Consider the following 14,823-nt stretch of genomic DNA (forward strand, 5'->3'; position numbering starts at 1 on the left):
GAACGGCGTGTCGCTCCGTGCTATACACGTGGCTGGGTCAGACAATGCCCGGGCAGATGCCCTCAGCAGGGTCCCTTTGCTGGACCACGAGTGGGAACTGAACGTAGAGTGCGTTGGGCCGATCTTCCAGATGTGGGGTCATCCGGTGATAGACGTGTTCGCCACTGCGGCGACCACCAAGGCCCACACGTTCTGTTCCAGGGCAGGGAGCGACCCCCTCTCTATTGGGGATGCCTTCCAGTTTACGTGGACGCAGGGCTTGCACTACATGTTTCCTCCGTTCCCCTTGATTCCCAGGGTCCTGTGCAAGATAGAGGAGGACGGGACGGACTGCATCCTGGTGGCCCCCTTCTGGCCACGGCAGGTTTGGTTCCCGAAGCTCCTGCGGATGTCCCAACGGACATATGTGAGTCTGCCCCCTCGGCAAGACCTTCTCCTAAACGGGAGCCTAGTCCACCACGATCCCAGGAAGCTGCACCTAACGGCTTGGCGGATCGTTCCTCCCCGATAGGCTTTACTGACGAGGTACAGCGGGTCCTCCTGAATGCTCGTCGGCCATCCACTAGGCGCGCTTATGCGGCCAAGTGGCGCAGGTTTGAGCTCTGGGCACTTGCCAGAGGAGTAGTGCCCGAAAGCAGTCCCTTGGGGGTTGTGTTCGAGTATTTGTGCCACTTGCGTGGCCTGGGCTTGAAGGTGTCCTCCCTCAAGGTACACTTGGCAGCGATTTCAGCTGCTCACGCCCGAGTAGAGGGTGCTACGGTGTTTTCTCACCCACATTCCCGCCAGTTCCTTAAGGGCATGTACAATCTTTACCCACCTGTGTCGGCGCCAGTGCCTCAGTGGTCGCTGTCCTTGGTGCTCTCACGTCTCATGTTGCCTCCATTTGAACCTATGGCTACATGCCCCTTGGATGTGCTATCCTACAAGGTAGCATTCTTGGTGGCCGTCACATCGGCCAGAAGGGTCAGTGAGCTGTCTGCACTGCGGTCTGACCCTCCCTTTCTTGTGTTTCATTCCAACAAGGTGGTCCTGCGTCCCTGCCTTGGGTTCCTGCCCAAGGTGGTGTCCGCCTTCCACCTCTCGCAGGATATCTCACTGCCTGCATTCTTTCCTCAACCCTCCTCTAAGGGGGAAAAGGCCCTTCATTCCCTAGACTTGAAGAGGGCCCTAGCCTATTACCTGGATAGGACGAAGGAATTCCGCTCCTGTCCTCACCTGTTTGTATGTTTTGGGGCCAAGGACAAGGGTAACAGGGCTTCCTCACAGACCCTGTCTAGGTGGATTGTGACGGCCATTAGCAAGGCCTATTCCCTGGCAGGGGTGGCTTGCCCGCTTCATGTCAGAGCCCACTCCACGCGGTCCCAAGCATCCTCTTCGGCACTCCTCAGGGGGGTGCCCCTGGTTAACATTTGTAAAGCGGCCACATGGTCCTCTGCAGACACCTTTGTCAGGCATTACGCCGTTGATGTCAATGCGGAGCAGGATGTATCTGTGGCCAAGGCTGTCTTACACTCCCTTTTTTCCTGAGGGAGTTTAGGAATGACTTTCTTGGCGTACCTGCTGGGTACCCTTGAGTGGAAGTGTGTATATATGTACCTGGGGGTGTTTATATATGTAAATATTGGGTATTTATGTGTCCTTACACAGTATTTTTACGTAGATGTATATATGCATATCTATTTATTGTTGTTCTTGTTTGTTCAATAAAATTGTGTTGGACTTCACCCCCGCCTTCCTTATTGTGTGAAGCTTGGTACACTCCCATGTGTGGAGGCACAGAAGAACGAAGATGAAAACAGGGTTAACATACCTGTAACTTATGTTCATCGAGTTCTTCTGTGCTGACACACAACCCTCCCTCCTACCCCGCTGTGAACTCCAATGCACGATAATGTGTTGGCTGTAACGGAAATTGGTGTTTTTAAGGTGTTATGGCTGAGGTGTGTTGGTCAAGCGGCGGCAAGGGAGAACTGAGGGAAGGGGCCGTTGGTCGCTGGAGGATCACGTGACCGTTTGGGCGGGAAAACGGTCGCTGAGGCGCGCGACAAACGGCCCCTTCGGAGCCATGGAAGCTCTAGAAAATTCTCCGGCGGCTGGCCTGCGCCTGCGCAGTCCCCATGTGTGTCAGCACAGAAGAACTCGATGAACATAAGTTACAGGTATGTTAACCCTGTTTTATGTCTGAAGCCTCATTAAGCAAAACTACGCTAAATAATGATCCAATGGCAGTATGTTAAAATCTGTGCTGCTAATTGCAGGTCTCAGATATAGATAAATGTATAAATATATAGATAAATATTTAAATATTAAGTCATCTTTATAAATTGTTAAATTGGTGGACAGATAAGGGGTGATGGCAGGATGAAAGTACAGATTTAACATGCAACAATTGGTGTATTAAGCTAATAGAGCCATGTACATGTTTTTGAAAAACATATGGTATGTAAACTATGCAAGAGACATCACAATTGAATTATTTGTCTAGATTGCAGTGTGTGTGAGAGAGAATGGGGGGGGGGAGTCCTAATTTAAGATAAAAATACTAACAAGGAAACGTCCAGATTAGGATGTATTATAGGCAAGTAACAGCTTTTCTACCTCTGAGTCATCTATCAAATTGAACAAAGTAACTAATCTAATCCTTATTAATCCTCAAAAGTGCAATTTAGTTATATACAGAAAAATGATGCAATCTTTTAAATCTCCAAAACATTTTTGGGTAAGGTACATTACAGAAAAACACTCTCAGGTTGTGTAAAACCATGCTTACATAATAGAATATAATTTTACAATGATAGTAAATGAAAAAGTAGGCCATTTATCGACCTAATTTGTACAAAATGCAACACTGTGTGTTCAAGAATTGTATGCAGTGTATGTTGGGAAACACCAGATGGGTTTTGATTGATTTAGTAATCCTGTAATCCTGTAAAACACTTTCTCCCCATTTCTAGAGATCCCAATAAGAGATTTAATATGTGGTTTCTGAGGAAAAAAATCTAACTATTCAAATAGACTAAAGAAATTATAATTTATTGTGAATGTTTCTGGAGGTAAAATTCAAAAGCCAGGCAGATTTCCCGACATTAACCAGGTGCTTGTGGCTGCAATCAAGATAACTTTCTGAGAGTAAGCACCACTGAATAAAATGGCACTGTACTGAGTAGACCTGCTTAGATTTGCTCCCTATGATGTGAGAAGGCTAGTTGCTTCTGGATAGTTAGATGCTTTCACAATACATATCTACTTCATTGCTAAACCTTGGTTCTCAAAGTATGGTGCTGGTCTTTGTAAGGCAATTTGGCATTTCTTCTTCAGTTGATGTCTTTTTTTAAAAATTTTTATTGGTGAGTACATAAATTTTACATAAATTCCCCATATTACCTAAATTATAACAACCCCCACCCTTCCCCCCTCCTTTTGACTTCCAACAGCTTTCCAACCCTTAACCCATTTCAAATTATTCTATATCTCAGATTCTCTAATATATCCATTCTATTCCTAACTGTTTAACCTATCTATTTTTAATACAATCTTCTTAATAATAGTGTTAGCTTAGATTAATTAATGACTAAATTTCCCCATTAATGGTAAAGTTACTTCTCTCTCCCCTTTATAAAATCACAAATTAATAATTCTCAAACTGCCACAGTCCTCCTTTCACATCCCATTTTTTTTTCTAAATATTGTTTCAGTTTCCCCCAGTCTACAAAATATTCTCCTGGATCCAGATCTTTCAGTTTTCTTGTCATTTTGTCCATTTCTGCCATGTACAACAATTTGTAAATCCAATCTTCTATAGTTGGTATTTCTTGCACTTTCCATTTCTGCGCATACAAAAGTCTTGCTGCTGTAGTCATGTAAAATAGCAATGTTCTATACTGCATTGGAACATCTTCCATTCCCAAGTTCAGTAGCAGCAATTCTGGGTTCTTATTTATTTGGGTTTGCAAAACCTCATTAATTATTTCTATTATATCTCCCCAGTATTGCTTAGCTACCTCACAAGTCCACCACATATGATACAATGATCCTTCATGCTTTTTACATTTCCAGCATTTATCTGACATATTTGTATTTCCAAGCGCAATCTTCATAGGCGTTAAATACCCAGTTGATGTCTGTCTTTGATTGCAGTCCTAAGGACACTTTCCTGCAAGTAAACTCCATTGAGTAAATGGGACTTTCTCCTACTTGCTCCCTGTGTATCTTGTTAGTTTCAACTGGCACTTTGACCCAATGGGAAATCTCTTGTTTCTTGAGATTAGGGTTGCCAACTTCCTGGTGGTGGCTGGAATTTGAGATCTCCCAGAATTACGATTGATCTCAAGGTGACAGAAGTGAGTTCCTCTTGAGAAAGTGCCTGCCTTGGAAGGTAGACAAACCCAAAGACTGAGCCACAGGATGGGACAATGTCATCGTTCTTGTAATAACTGTCTAGATGTCATGTAAGGGACTGTGTTAGTATGATGTGATCAGCAGTCCAGGCTGTGCATACCAATAATTTGGTGGTCATTATTGGGGAAAGTATTTGTACAGTAACATAGAATAATATGACAAATCCATATTAATAAAAATTATTAAAACAATGGCAATTCTTTTTATTATTGGGATGCTATAGCAGTTTTTGTTTTGTTATATTTATTTATTTATACATACCCCATCTTTCCAGCAGAGACCCAAAGCAGCTTATGACCTTTCCTCCTTTATTTTATTCTCACAATAACCCTGTGAGGTAGGTTAGGCTGAAAGAGTGTGACTGGCCGAAGGCCGGTGAGCTTTTATGGGGGCTCAAACCCAAGTTTCCCAGATCCTGGTCTGACACTCCAACCACTACACCATGCTGGCTCTCCATTCCTTATTTAACTGTAAGCAAAAAGGCAGGCTGGAAATGTAATGAAACAATAATTTTACAGATCTCCCAAAGCACAGAACTCAAAATTATTTTATCCTGTTTTTTCAACAGAATGAAGTATGATATTGGATGTGATGGTCAGGTTCAGGCCAAGCTTGGCCCTCTTTTCATTAGGCTGTTGTCAAGAGGTATATTACAGGAGATCAGAAACACATATCTACTATAAAATATATCGATGGTGTTCTTTTTATAATGTATTTATTACATTTTTACCCTGTTTTTCCTCTATCATGGAACTCCTGGGTCCCAGGCAGTCTCCTTTAAAAATGATTATATTCTTTTCTTTTTGATAGATCAAGATGGGTAGCAGTGTTAGTCAGTCTGTAGCAGTAGAAAAGAGCAAGAGTCCAGTATTACTTATAATACTAACAAAATTTGTAGTAGGGTATGAGTTTCAGCTCACTTCTGAAGCAAGCTCATACCCTACCACAAATGTTGTTAGTCTTATAGGTGCTACTGGACTCTTTCTTTTTGAGATTTGCAGTATACCTGCAATTATTCCATATCTGATCTGAATGAAATCTCCAGTTCTTTACTAATGGCATGCAGTGCAGGATGATATAATACTGCTGCATTCTGAAATTTCAGAAAAGGAAAAAAGACACTTTTCAGAAGCATGTTTTCGATTGGAATGTTTTCGATTGGAATCACCCTTTCCACCACCTGAGATTTCATTTTAAAGTGATTATATTATTTTTAATATTTGTAATTGCTTCTGGAAGAGTGAGATAGAAATTAATAAAATGAATACATGGGTCAGAAATGGCAAGTTTGGGAATTGTGCTGAAGTTTGCTGCTACAACTGTCAGCTCTCTACTGCGTTGTGGTGTAAGGAAAGTGAATCTGGACGCCAGCCCTAAATTTAATTTGTTAATGAAAGTCACTGGTCAGTGTATAAGCTCCCGGACCTGCAAGGAACCAAGCAGCAGACGGCTATCAGGACAGAGACCTTCACCTTCTCTGACCCCAGCGGAGCCGACAGTATGCCGTCTTGTCAATCAGATGATGACGGCACAAGCGAAATCCCGCCTCCGAGTATTATGCCGACACTGCTTAACTGGAGCTTAGTGTCCTCTCTCGGAGCGGGGCAGCCCCACCCCGCTGGAGGAGAAAAGGAGGAGGCGGGACGATCGTTGATTGGCTAAGAAACTCGTTGTGGCGTCACGGTTGGTTTTTCGTCCAGCCATTCAGCCATCAACCCTGCTGGGTGGTGCGGGTGGCCGCCGTGCTCCAACTCCCTCTGTCAGTCGCTTTCTTTCTTCGCCTCGCACTTTTCGTCAGCGAGCGGAGAAACGAAGAATAGAGCCGTTAGGAGTGAGCCGAGCCGCGGCGGCAGCTACAAAAAGGGGCTCCTGGCGCTGAGGGAACTGTTGGTTCCTGACGAAGAGAATTGTCTTCCCATCGGTTGGGACGGTTGGAACCGATGTCTGAGTAGCGGCTGTTGGCGGAGAGCGGCGGGTTCCTTTCTCCTCGCGAGTTCGCAGGTTGGACTCTCGCTTCCTTCCCCCTCTGGAAGCGCATTTCCCCCCCACCGTCCCCTTCCCCCTCCCTTTAGGGAGCGCGAGCCGTGAAGCGGGGTTCGAGGGCGTGTCTGCTGCCCTCTAGCCCAGACCTGAGGGGACAGCAAGGGAAGTCCGGAGGGAAAAGGCGGCGGCGGCGGCGGGGGGCGGGAGGCGGTCGTTGTAACTGGAGCCTCTGTTGCAGTCAGTGAGCGTGTGCCTATGTGGAGAGAAAAGCATGTCGGAATGCCGGCGGACAAGCCTCGGTTCTCTCCTGCTGGAGGTCGGCTTGGGACAGCCGGTCTTTTCAGCACCTCCTTGTGGGAACTCGGCTTTTTTCGCCGCCCCCTCCCCCCCCCCTTTTTTTTTACTAGAGCAAGCCTTGTTGCAATCCATGATTCCTTAGGTAAACGCGCCCGGGATCAGGCTGCACGTGTCCAGGCGTAGCCGATGGGCTGAACATCGCCAGTTCTTTTTCGGATGCACTTTCCACTGAGAAGAGGCTGGCCCGCCGTCAACAGTTATAAGAACTGGCGTGGATTTTTACGGTTTTTTCGCCGCCCTCCTCTTTCTCCCTCCTCTCCATTTTGATAGTCTCTGTAGCCCCAAAGTACTCGTGATTTCCATATAGGCTCCATCATGCCTTTTAAAAAGTGTTTCACCGGGCCATGGAAGTTAGTTGTCTTTCAAGGTATCCATTCACTGGTAGGAAATCCCGTGTGACTTGGTTTCTTGCCAAGCCGGCTTAAGGAAGAACGCGGAAATTCCCGCATGGAGAGTCTTCGTCAGACACCCCCCAGCTACTATTAAAACGGATAACTGTAAATCTGGTTTTTGATACCTAGGAATACTTTGTACCGAGCCCTACTAATATTTACATCCAGTAAAACAAAAAAACCATGCTGACACTATCTTCTGTTATTTTATGGTATGTTAACATCTGTTAACATAACACTAGTGCTTTGATCTTATTTTCGTTTTGGGGGTTATTATTAGCATTTCCATATAAAATAACATTTCCTTTCAAAATGGTTTTAATTATTCAAGTGGAATTTGAGATTTGCTCTTAAGTATTTTTGCTTTTTCACATTGAATGCTTTACAGTTTTTGAATATGTTGAAGGCTATAACTTGAAGTCTGATGGTGCTGATATTAACTTCAGGGTTATCTTTCTCTAATCTATTAATTTCAATCTGCTCATGTAGGTGTGTGATCTTTAAACCGCTGTGTAGGCAGTAATCTGTCCCTTTTAGTCTGCTTGTACAATATTGAAACCAGGGATACGTGGCCAGAAAAGTCATTGTGGGAAAACTTGAAAACACATACCTTTTAATTCTGTCTTAAGAAGTTCTCCATTGAAACTAATAGCTCACATGTTTCAGTTAATTCAAATTAAAGTCAAATTGAATTGACAGCTTTTCAAATGGCTACTTGACACTCACTGTATATTCACTTAACATATAGTTGACCACACATGAAAGGGAAAGTATGGCATTTATGAAGTAGGCTCCAATATCATGCTGACTCTTCAGTGATAGTGTGGCAGCCCTGTTATCCAAGGTGTTGTTTTGAATGAACATTTTGGATTTTTTTAGAGGAACTTAGTTTTGTACAGCTGTCTGTGTGAATGTTTTATAAAGAATATATGTAAATGAAATTCTGTTGTTTAACTTATACTCTCTTTGAAGCATTCCTAGAAGTACCATACTACCTACATTTTCTTATCTGCTTCTTAAGATTGTTTGGAAGCTACATTTGCTCCACATAGCAGTCAGAAGAAATTTAACTGCCAATAGTGTACTCCAATGGGTAGCAGGAGGTCCACACCTAAAACCTATTGGTCACAGGATTTTGCAGGGAGGATTTGAATGCCTGTACTGGTCTAATGATCATCCAGAGAAAATGTTCAGAGCACTACTCACTACACACACCATGTTTGTACAGCTGACTGGAGGGCACACATTTCTTACAAAAGATGAGATGGGGATCATAGTAAAAAAAATTAAAAATAAAAGCACATGTAGTTGGAAAACTGAGGGAACAGGCATAACAGTAGTAAACAAGACATGAGTTCAGGTCACACCCATGGGGAAGAATGATGTGGCTTATTTAATGACTTCTGCAGACAGAAGAGCGTTGTGCCATTGCAGATGTACTACTCTGGATTATCTTTGTGTTCTGCCAGTGCAGGAGGATTTAGAAGGGATTTTATCTTTCACTTCACTTATGTTTATTGTCTTAGCCATAGGCCATAACAATTCAAACAGTAAAACAAAAGAGCACAGCAATATCACAATTGAATAAAATGGACAATAAAATCAATGACTTACAGTGAGTCTCAAGATCAGTCTAATCTTCCTTGCCGCTAACGCAAATAAAGCCACTCTGTTGGAAACATAGGGATCTATGTCCGAAAGTAAAAATATAACCAAGTCCAGTTCAGAGATACCGTAACACCACGGAATAATAGGAATAATAAACCTTTGTCTGGGAGCTTTGTGCCATGGGCACTTCAGAATGTAGTGTACCACATCATTCACTTCCCCCATGTCACATAGGCAAAATCTAGAGGGGGCAGGGATACCAAGAAAATGGCCAGTACAGATCATTGAGGGAATAGATTGGAATCTTAAAGAAGTGAAAGCTGTTCTTAATTCCAGGGTGACTAATTTCTCCAGATAGGAGGGCCTACAATGATAACTTTTAAAGGACTTAAATAAGGGTGCTGTAAGACAGCATGCAACCGCATCCTGATCCCAAAGTCCATCCTTGTTCAACACCCATTCCTTCATTTCTCATACTTGTTTTTTATTACTCAGTAGGTCATCACGGATTGAATATTTCAGCTGGATAGAAGTCAAGTAATCACCTAGTCTCTTGGAGGATTTCAAGAGCAAACAGAAGCTTTGGGCACCCAGGGAATCCTGGGGTGGTTCTATACATTTCCTCCAGTAAGACAGAATTCTTACATTAACCCTGGCTTTCAAGGAAACCATTCTCAATTCTGCCCTCATTAATACCACATGAGAACCCTTGGACAAAGCAAGGATCCGTCTCATAAAGTAATTCTGTACTGTTTCTAATAAAGACAGTATCTGATCTCCCCATCCCCAGATCTCTGAACCATATAACATAGCTGAGATTACCTTGCTCCCAAACATTTAAGAACTGGGTCAACCATACCTCCTCCTCTGGAGAAGAAAAACTTCAGTAGTGCCCCCAAGTTCTTCATGGCAGCAGCCTTTAATGCTGTGATGTGGGGGCGCCAGGAGAGGGTTTCCGAAAAGGTTATACCCAAATATTTATATGTGCTGTATTGTTCAATCGGGGTACCAAGAATGCTCCAGATAGATTTCCTTGCATGTTTCCTAAAGACCAGGACTTTGGACTTGGCATAATTTATTCGCAAGCCTTCCGCATTGCAGTACTCACCCAATTTATTCAGGAGCCTCCTCAGGCTGATCTTACTTAAGGACAAAAGAACTATGCCATCTGCATACAAGAGGATTGGGACCTTATGTTGTCCAATGGCCAGGGGCATAAATTCCCTACCTTCCAAGCTGGCAATTATGTTATTTAGGAACAGATTAAACAAAGTGGGGGCTAACACACAACCCGGTTTCACCCCTTTCTGTACTTGAATATCCTCAGTAAGTAAGCCCTCTCTCCCAACCTTGACCTTTACGGTGGTATTACAATGTAACTGTCTAATCAGAGGGACTAGCAAAGGATCGATGTTGATGTTCAAGAGTTTCTGCCATAGTCTGCCTCTATCTAGAGAGTCAAATGCCGAGGCCAGGTCAATAAAAGCCGCATATAGGGCCTTTGTAGAGCCTCTAATAGCCTCAGAAGCCAAGGTATGTAAAGTCGAAGGCTTTCACGGCCAGAGAACGATGGTTGTTGTGCGTTTTCCGGGCTGTATTGCTGTGGTCTTGGCATTGTAGTTCCTGAGGTTTTGCCAGCAGCTGTGGCTGGCATCTTCAGAGGCGTAGCACCAAAAGACAACATTGGAGCTACACCTCTGAAGATGCCAGCCACAGCTGCTGGCGAAACGTCAGGAACTACAATGCCAAGACCACGGCAATACAGCCCAGAAAACCCACAACAACCAAGGTATGTAAAGTTTGGCAGTGTTCGATGGTGGAATGCCCTTTTTTAAATCCAATTTGGAGAGGATGAATTGGGTTATTCTCAATGACATAATCCTCTAGTTTGTTTTTTAGATGTCTAGTATACAATTTAGAGGCAATAGGCAACAAACTAAATGGCCTGTAATTGCCAGGATCATTCCAATCACCCTTCTTATAGATTGGCACAACGATGCTTGTGGTCTGTCTCCTGGGAAGTCTACCCAATCTATCTGTTTGGGTGAAAACTTTTACTAACAGAGGAGTCCATCAATCAGTATATGTTTTAAAACACTCGGCTGGAATAAGGTCTTTGCCTGGGGATCTACCACTGGTGACCTCACCTTGGACTCTGTGAGTGCTGGCCAGGATGCCAAAATGGGTGGTGGGAGGTTATCCTGACTATTTTCACTCATGCCACTGAGAAATGCACAAGCCAGGTCTTGGCCTGGATGCCAGGGTCCCTTGCCAATGCTCAGCTTCCAAGGCCAATGGAAATCAGGTGCCAAAATCTACCTTCATTTCTACTGTTCACCGCCTCTTGGAGTTCCCTCCAAGAGAGAAGATGCCTGCTTCTTTTTCTTTAGGAGATCCTTATACTGACTCCTAACTCTACCTAGGATCCTAAAAGATTCTGGATCCCTAAACCTTCTAGCTGTCCTAATACATCTCATCAGATATTGATTAAATTGTGCACATTCTCTATCAAACTACTCGGTACAGGATACAAGAGGTGACTTGACAGGACTCCCATTAAGGAGTAGGGATTTTAACCATTGCACAATTTCCTCATAATAGAGGATCACATCACGATCTTCAATGTTTACGTCAGGAAATTCCTGAATAACTCTATCATTAAGTAGAGCCTCAGAAATTAATTTCTGGATGTTATCTGACCATTTGGGCCTCCTATGCAATAAGACATCCCCTTTAGATTTGTCAGGTATCCTGATAGTTTCTTCCGAACAACCTACAACAACTTGCAACGAATTATGATCACTTTGTAGTGACTCAGTCACCTCAAAGGAGTGGATTTGTTCTAAAAGATCCCACGAGACTGCCACAAAGTCTATCGTGTTTGCTCGTAGGGTAGAGATAAATGTGAAAGTCCCCTTTGAGATATCCCAACTTATACCATTCAGCACAAATAGATTGAACATCGAGAGTAACTCCAGGAATCTCCTGCCAGCTCTATTAATAACCGGGTCCTGGAGGATACATCCACTGAGTAGGGGATTCTCATTGAAACCCCTCATCCTCCTGTTCACAGACCGAAGACTCAATCCTAGCATTAAAGTCACCTCCCAGGATAAGTTGGGCATTTGGGTATTGTATCACTAACCTCTCTAATAGGGCAACTAGTTTCTCCCAACATAACTAGTTACTAATCCCACTTACACCACTGGGAGGAAGATAGACGTTTAAGCATAAGAGACTTCCCCAGGGGGACCTCTAAGCATTAGGGCAAGCACAAAATTCTCACAGTTGTGGGGGATCAGCTCCACATCCAGCTGAAGGGTTCTCTTAATTGCTGTAACAAGACCCTTACAACTTCTCCCTTTGTTGTGAATCTTAATGGCAGAAGCATTGTACACACTAAAACCATCCAATGGGGGGGGGGCCTGAGCCCGGGGCCCAGGTCTCCTGAAGCAACACAATCTCTGAGGACCCCAGAAATTTTTGAAGTCCGGGTCCCATTGTTTATTCCACCACCCACCCACCACCCATGAAAGGAGCCTTACGCGTCATAGGTCTGTGCTGATCCGGTCCAACACCCCCTCCAGATCCAGATAAACACACCCATTACCAGTAGCTAGGTTAGAACGGCTCTGCGCCCTCCCTGCCAGCTCTCCCAGATTACAGGCAGGCGACAGCTGTGGACATACATTAACAGTCCCAACAACAATATCATTAGATTCCTGATGTGCATCAGCTCCTTTTGGAATCACAATCTCAGCCTGTATGGTGGTTTCTACCCCAATAAAGTCCCTCAGTTTCTTTGTTGTTAAGGCCAGACTTTCACATACTGCCTGTTGTTCGCTTGGCAGCAGGTCCCCAAATGTATTCAGGAACTACTCCTCAGTGAAATTCAACAAGTGGCCATTAGATGCTATTAGATCATTAGAGCTATTAACATCATCAACAGCATTAGAAACAGCGGGCTTATTTAAACTGGTGCCCTTCCAAGTAATATCCAAAGCATTGGGAGAAGGCTTGTCATGGCAAGGTTTCTTGCAGTACGAAAACATTGGAAGCAGTGGAGATAACAATAGATCCTTAAAAACATGGATAGGGGAAATTTCCTTGGAGTATAAAAAGTCCTATGACGTAAAAGTAGTCCAGGAATAAGAGAAGAACTAAAAGTCAGGACCTTCTTGACTTGGTTGGGATCATTAAGCGATTCAGTTGATTTAATGTCCACATATCTAATGTGCTGTCCAAAGAGCTCTTAAGTGATTCCGGATGAGAAAAGGCGTCCTCCAGGTGGGGATGGATCCTTTATATCTGCAGATTTATAGACAAATCTTATTTGGCTGCAAAACCAATTGAGAAGGCTCCTGTCTCATCCTGCCTCGTTCCTGGTAGTTAGGAGAGAGATTGCCTAGCTTATTGGGGTAGGGGGATGCAGCCGGGTTTATAGTCATAGCTGGTTGAATCTCATCTTCCAAAGTGGAAATGATGTCACCAGGATTATGAACCCCATTCCTCAGTTTAATCAGTTCCTCTAACTTAAGAGTTCAAAAGATGGAGTTCTCTGTAAATATGATCTACTGTCCTGGCTGTGAGCAGAATAAGATCTTCTGGAGCCTCATTAAATGCTTTCCTGCCTCCTTTCTCTGAACTCCTAGAAGAGTGCACAGATTCCTTGCTCTGAGGCAAGGAAGGGGGAGAGGGCTCAGGCAATTCTACCATCTCGTCAGCAGCCTCCATCAGGGGAGGGATTCTATCTCTGCTCAATGGGCATACCTTCTGGATAGGATTGAACTGTTAGGCTATTTGTAGACATTGAAAGCAAAATGGAGTTTATTATTAATATGAGACTGATTTATTTTCAAGATTACATGAGCCTTCCATCCTTCTGTTTGTATGATACCTGAAATTGGAAACTTCCTTGTTTGAGAATACCTTGATCTGATCTCAGTTTGTTGTGCCATCCAGATTGGTGCACTTCAAAATGAAGACTGGTTTCTTGCTCCCTAACCAGTTTGTGAACCTCCTATCATACTCTGCATGGGACTGTGCTTTTAGTCTTGCAGTCTTTTTACTTTCTTAGGAACTGATGTGAAGATGGGTTTAAAGTATAAAACTGTGTTCCTGAAAAATACTACTGTAGTCTCAGTGGGACTGACTTGCATAAAAGCATTTAGTGCATGGTAATATTTGCCTCCATAAGCTTTGTAAAATGATGTTACAGGCAACTGAAGTGTGGAACTGGCAGACTTACTGCTGAGTAATTCTTGTGTAACTAACTTCAGAATACTTGCTGCCCTAGGTTTAAATGTTTTGATGGTGTTTCCAAGACTTGCTCACAAAGTACTCTAGTTCCTGTTATCATTGTACTGTCAGACTGAAGCCACCATATAAAACTAATAATTAGGTGGTGGTTTTGCTGTTTATATTGCTACAGAGTACTCCTTTTTGTCTTGAATTCATTTCAGGTAGCAGGTTTATATTTAAAGTTGACTCTTTAAAAGGAACATATTCAGTTAAATGAAAATGTCAACAAAGTAACCCTTTTCTACACCATTTTTAGTATATTGTATATAAAACTGTTTCTCATACAAGTTTAGCATATTCAGATACAAACATGAAAACTTGTATGTTTAACTTTTAAAACTTGTACCAGGATGTTTTTACAACTTTTTAGTTGGGCCTTGTTGCGTCTTCAGTCATTATTTGACTTTCTGCTTCAAAGGAAGACCTTACAGATTTTTCTAACACCAATTACATTTATATATATTAAAGCCTTTGACTGTTACATTTAACTGCTTGTTGCCCTGTTTTCATTACTTGAAAGCTTTAATTAGGGAATGTCATTTCTAGTGCTTTACAAATTTAGGAAGTTACTGCTTGTTTAGTCTTCGTATTGTAAATCCTTTTAGAGTCATCATTTCTCTCTAAAAATCTAAAAAAGATATTTTTGAGTTGTTTAGAGCAAGGGTTTAATATTGGAAGTATATCCTATCAATATTAACAAGAGTGTCACATGAGCCATGTTGTGATGAAATGATTAAAAAACTAAGGTTATTGGTTGTTAAGCACTCAGACTCCTGGAATTAAT

The 14,823-nt window shown here is 43.0% G+C and overlaps 1 protein-coding gene across 5 annotated transcripts in view; it reads left to right on the plus strand.

Annotated features, from left to right (window-relative positions):
• HYCC1 (hyccin PI4KA lipid kinase complex subunit 1) overlaps positions 1-14,823 on the plus strand; it is a 99,426-nt gene that overhangs the window by 26,608 nt on the left and 57,995 nt on the right. Inside the window, exon 1 of one of the 5 annotated variants that reach the window (XM_054991001.1) lies at positions 6,125-6,399. The exons of the other annotated variants lie outside the window; for them this stretch is intronic. The gene's annotated coding sequence lies outside the window, so the exon portion shown is untranslated. Of the gene's footprint in view, positions 1-6,124; positions 6,400-14,823 lie in introns of those variants that run through there. 5 annotated transcript variants of the gene reach the window in all.

This window comes from Eublepharis macularius, chromosome 11, assembly GCF_028583425.1.
Source record: "Eublepharis macularius isolate TG4126 chromosome 11, MPM_Emac_v1.0, whole genome shotgun sequence".
Lineage (NCBI taxonomy): Eukaryota > Metazoa > Chordata > Lepidosauria > Squamata > Eublepharidae > Eublepharis > Eublepharis macularius.